This window comes from Periplaneta americana, chromosome 6 (assembly GCF_040183065.1).
Source record: "Periplaneta americana isolate PAMFEO1 chromosome 6, P.americana_PAMFEO1_priV1, whole genome shotgun sequence".
Lineage (NCBI taxonomy): Eukaryota > Metazoa > Arthropoda > Insecta > Blattodea > Blattidae > Periplaneta > Periplaneta americana.
Window position 1 is genome coordinate 155,706,521 of NC_091122.1, and position 6,111 is coordinate 155,712,631.

At 35.1% G+C, this 6,111-nt stretch overlaps 1 long non-coding RNA gene across 1 annotated transcript in view; it reads right to left on the reverse strand.

Moving 5' to 3' along the window:
• Nucleotides 1-1,748: 1,748 nt before the first annotated feature.
• The window catches only part of LOC138701960 (uncharacterized), a 93,633-nt gene continuing 89,270 nt past the window's right edge, over nt 1,749-6,111 (reverse strand). Inside the window, exon 6 of the long non-coding RNA XR_011332734.1 lies at nt 1,749-2,167. This is a non-coding gene — a long non-coding RNA (uncharacterized lncRNA). The remainder of the gene's footprint in view (nt 2,168-6,111) is intronic.

Sequence of the window (6,111 nt, forward strand, 5' to 3'; positions counted from 1 at the left end):
AATAATTGATTAAATGGCGATCTTACTCGTGTTAATTATGTAAGCATGTGCGGCTTACAGCTGTTTCGGTGCTACTTGACACCATCCTCAGAGCCTACAGACACACTAAAACACGCCCTAATCAAATTCCCAACACACAGATCAATTTCAGAACACACACACTATTTGACACAACTCTTCATCACACGAACGCACCCACACAACAGGCAGAGAAGTTGAGATGGCGCCAAGACACAGAATGCTCTGAGGATGGTGTCAAGTAGCACCGAAACAGCTATAAGCCGCACATGCTTACATAATTAACACGAGTAAGATCGCAATTTAATCAATTATTTAATTTTGGGGTATCTGAGTTAAGAGCTATCATGTATTATATGAATGTCTCTTCAGTGTTTAACGTAAAAATGGAAGTTGTCACTTGCGTGAAACATTGTAGAATTCTAGCGTTAAGTTGAAAGAATGGGACATGCTAAAGTACTATTATCACTTTTCTAACAAAGTGTTTCACGCACTTCGAGGGTCAATGTTAACTGATTCATTCTGAGTGTTCGTAATTCTAGACAGATTTCCTTACGGACCACGATCAAAATAAAGAAAGTCATGGACTCATGACAATATATCAATTGCAAGGCCTTCCAATCGTGGTTATATTGAAAACATAAATAAATAGTTGACGCGAAGTTTATTTTGTTTTTTATTCTTCCAACGCTAATGCAATTTAAAATACATCCTCCTCAGAGCTACTCGTTGCATTTCCAGGTTTAGTTCAGAACACTAGAAGGCAAAATTCGTCGATAATAATTGAATATAAGAGTTGAGACACAGGATCCAAACATCACGTCGGCCTCGGTAGTGTAGTTGGTATAGTGCTGGCCTTCTATGCTCAAGGTTGCAGGTTCGATCCTGGCCCAGGTCGATGGCATTTAAGTGTGTTTAAATGCGACAAAATTCCAGCACACTGGTGATGCTGATATCACCTCTGCAGTTGCGACCGTCGTTAAATAAAACATAATTTTTTTTCCAAACATCACTTAAGATATGGTACATCTACACTGTTCAACTTTTCTTTCAACTTTACGCATTCAAGCAGTGCATGAAAGATTGATTTATATATATATATATATATATATATATATATATATATATATATATATATATATATATATAGTGAAGATAACGTTCAAAATGGCATACCATGTGAACACAAAATCTTCATGCATCGTAATTGAATGCACGTTTTAAAATTGATTCTTTAATTATTTTTTTCAGATTGCATGCATATGAGCATGGAAAATTGAACTGTGTAGATTCAGCTTTAAATACTGCATAATCCAGTAAGCATTTACAACGACTTTGCTTCTAGTAAATATAAGTTGAAGTTGATAGGTTTTCCTTATTCCTTAATGATAAACTAGCAGTAATAATAATTTTTATGTACTATATATAGGTAATAAATTATATTATACCATTAAAATTATGTGTCAAATTTGTTTAATATCTGTATACAATACAAGGTGTATCAAAAATAATCATCATGCGTGAACAAAAACATGATGTAGGCCTACAGCAAAGATTAATCATCACAAAGGTTTGGACAATACAACACGAGAACAAACATTTCAACATAAAAATGACACCGGTACTTGGCTGGAAAATCATACTGACAGAGAACGCAAGTGCACATTATGAAGTTACCATGAATTGTTTATTATTGATCAAGTGTTCAACACAAACATTTGCGAAATTTATACAAAGAATGCCTTTATAATTGACTTGTCCTTCAGGATGTCTGACATGCCAACTCTCAGCTATAAGTTGTAATCTTTCTCCTTCAGCTTGCAGGATATTTGAATGTTGAGGTAGGTTATTGGAAAATTAACGTTAAATTCTGATCTGTGTATAGATTAGCATGAGGGCCCCTCTGCTTGTGGGCTGCCCGGACCGCTGCCCACCATGCCCATGTGATAAACTGACACTGGATAAAGAGTGTCTGTCATCTCTGAAGATGGATTTATATATTGGAAATCTTCTCTCAACATCGCAAGAAAATAGGCCTACTTAAACGACAGTATTCGACCATTTGAAGATACCATGGCATTCGTAAATTCAGTTTGTAGACTTCTTAGTTTAGATGGCTAACTGGTTTTTGTTTTAGGCATACTTGAGCCTGAGAACAAAAGAACAGAACACAATACACTGGATAAGAATCCTCCAGTCATACGGAAAACACTACAATTGAAGACCTCCCCAGATAAAAGATGTAACATAAAATTCTTGAAATCTGTGATGTAGCTGGAAAAAGTAGTTTTAAAGCATTTATTTCTAACAAATTATTTCATCCAGTGGCTGAATAAACTTGTATCCTCGTTTAGTCAAATGGTTGCATAGTAAATATACGTCTAATTAAATAAGTTTCCTTCATCCTGATACATGAATTATAGTTGTGTTGGTTACATCCTTAGGTATTTCAGAGCAGTCTTCAATTACGCCACACAAGAGTAACAAACTGCGTAGCTGCACACATGAATGAGAATATAATAACCAACGTAGACTTTCCAGATAGGAAGCGATCTAATAACATATGCAACGAATATTAAATTTCTTGGCGTGTTTATAAATAATAATCTTGATTGGGGGTCACATGTTGACTGTTTATCAAAAAAAACTCTGTCAGATATGCTTTGCAATTTACACCCTCAGGTCATCTGTGAATATAGATATACTTAGAATTTCATATTTTGCTTACTTTAATTCTTTATTGTCATACGGTATAACTTTTTGGGGAAAATCTAACCATTGTTCCAGAATATTTCAAATTAAAAAGAAAGCCATAAGAATTATGTTAAATCTTTCCAGCAGCACAAGCTGTAGATCTTATTTCAAAATTCTAAACATTTTCACTGTACCATGCATTTACATATACGAGATTTTGATTCGTGTCCAAAAACAACTCCAAAAATTTACCAGAAATGAACAAATTCACAATCACTATACAAGAAGAAAGTCTAATTTGCACCTGTTTGGACACAAAAGTTCTCTTTTTGAAAAAAAGGTTTTTATTACAACGGCAGACTTTTATTTAATAAATTACCTGGGTCTATTAAACACTTAAATGCTGAGGTTAAATTAAAAAAAAAAAATTAAAGAAATTTCTTATGGGTGGTTGTTTTTATTCAGTACAAGAATATTTTGTCTTCTAGTCTGCTGTCAAAAAATCTGAAAGTTAGAATTTATAAAACAGTTATATTACCGGTTGTTCTGTATGGCTGTGAAACTTGGACTCTACTTTGAGAGAGGAACAAAGATTGAGGGTTTTTGAAAATAAGGTTCTTAGAAAAATATTTGGGGCTAAGAGGGATGAAGTTACAGGAGAGTAGAGAAAGTTACACAAAGCAGAGCTGCAGGCATTGCATCCTTCACCTGACATAATTAGGAACATTAAATCCAGACGTTTGAGATGGGCAGGGCATGTAGCACGTATGGGCGAATCCAGAAATGCATATAGAGTGTTAGTTGGGAGGCCAGAGGGGAAAAGACCTTTGGGGAGGCCGAGACGTAGATGGGAGGATAATATTAAAATGGATTTGAGGGAGGTGGGATATGATGATAGAGACTGGATTAATCTTGCTCAGGATAGGGACCAATGGTAGGCTTATGTGAGGGCGGAAATGAACCTCCGGGTTCCTTAAAAGCCAGTAAGTAAGTAAGTAAGTACAAGAATATCTTGAATGTTAGTTTTTACAGTTATTAAATGTTGTTAAGTTGTAAGTAATATTTATTAATAGTAGATGATAAAGGTTTCATAGATAATTTTTAGTTCTGAGTTTATTGTATGAAGATTTGATAATTTTAGTGGTAGTGTTCAATCATTTGTCAGTATTATACACCATGTTATTATATATATATATATATATATATATATATACACTCAGGGACAAAAAAAACCGGACACTTCTATATTTGCTTGTATTTTGTTGCCAATCATTTCAAAATGAAACAAAACCCATTTAAACAAAATAATGTTCCATTTAGCACCTTATACGACAACATTTGAAAAAAATAAAAATCTCTGATGAGAAAATTTACAAAAAATTACAAAGGGCGTATAACTATGGCATCGTTTGGTCTAACTGTTTTTTTTCATTTTATGGTGCCTTAAACATTAAAAACTCTTTTTAGTAACGGGTATTACCCCCCCTCTGGCTTGAATAACTGAATCCATACGTCTTGGCATGCTCTCAATTTGGTTTGCAATGTCTTCTTGAGCAATAAGTTCCCATTCTTCGCCAAGTGCTCGCCTCAACTCTTGTAACGATTCTGGTCTCGGTGTCTATTCTTAACACGCCGTCCCAACATGTACCACACGTGTTCAATTGGGTTGATGTCTGGACTCCTTGCTGGCCATGGAAGAACATGGATTCCCACTTCTTGGAGATAATCTCCGACCGCATGGGCAATATGCGGCCGTGCATTATCATGCATTAAAACAAAATTATCGCCTACAAATTGGCCAAATGGCACAACATGATCAGCCAAACATTCATTTATATACCTATCAGCTGTTAGTCTTCCATTTTCAACGAAAATCAACTCTGTACGAGCATCCGTACACACTCCTGCCCAAACCATCACTCCACCACATCCATACGGCTCATTTTCGGAAATGCAACACTGTGAAAATCGTTCTCCCCTCCTTCTCCGAACTCTTTCACGTCCATCAGGTGAGCACAGATTGAAACAGGACTCATCGGTGAACAGAACACAGCTCCACTGTCCATTTCTCCAATCCCTGTGATCATTTGAAAAACGCGGTCGTTCAACTCGATGCATCCTGAGAAGTCTGGGACCAGTTGCAAGTCTACTAGATATCAGTCCACTTGCTTTCAACCTCCTTCTAACTGTTTTGACCAAAATTGGGCGTCCATGCATGTTAACAAATTACTGGGCTACAGTAGTAGCTGGCAGGTTGCGCTCCCTAAGAACTCTCAACACCATATACCTGTCTTCATTTGGATTTGTAGCTCTTGGACGACCCGAACCTGGACTTCTGGTATATTCTAGGGTCTCTCTATACCGTTTTATGGCATCATGGGTTGTGCTTCTAGCCATATTCATAACATTTGCAATGTAACGTATACTACGTCCATCATCGTAAAGGGCTACAGCTCGAGCCACATCTTCAGGTCGCATCTTGTTTTAAGACAAATGTTACAACCCCACTTAAACTCAGAAAATGTAAAAATAAAGATATAACGAATGATAACGATAATGAAGCACAAAATGGTTGAGACAAAATTGTTATAGCTGAGACTCCGAAAGCAAAATTGGAATATTTGGTTGTAATGGCTTGTTTATAAAACAAAAAACAATCAACAATATATACACGTCTCCATAACAACAGATGGCTACCATAATATTGTATGAGAAGATAATATTTTGCAAAATACCAGCAAATATTAAAGTGTCCGGTTTTTTTTGTCCCTGAGTGTATATATATATATATATATATATATATATATATATATATATATATATATATATATATCTGTATTATTTTGCAAATGTGTATTAGTTTTAGAACTGTTCCTAGTTTTAATTTCTTTGACGTGTCCAATACCATCCTATATGATCCTTAGGATGAAATAACATACATACATACAACTCTGCGTAGCTGAACGTCACGTCAGACCAACGAGTTAGCTTGAGACACTGGGATTTCCCCGACCGAGTGATAAACATTCCCGCGCTTTATACCGACCTTCCTAGTACAGAGTAACAAATATGAAAATGGATTAAATATGCAATAAAAATGTTAATGTTAAAAATATACTTATATAAAAAAACTACATATTACAACACAAATCAACTTTCACGGGCTTAAACGCGAATATATGTCATAATAAACGTATCATAAAAATATTTATAAAAAATAAAAATGTCATATATTACGGTATATTATGTAACAAAATCAGGTTGATAATTCGTGAAGATAAAAATTAATCAATAATTAATTACAATCAATGTACAAATTATATGCAAAATACAGATGCATGAACTTCCTGTCCCAACTCATAGGTTCATAACAAAGCTACGTGAGTATAATCTCCTCGC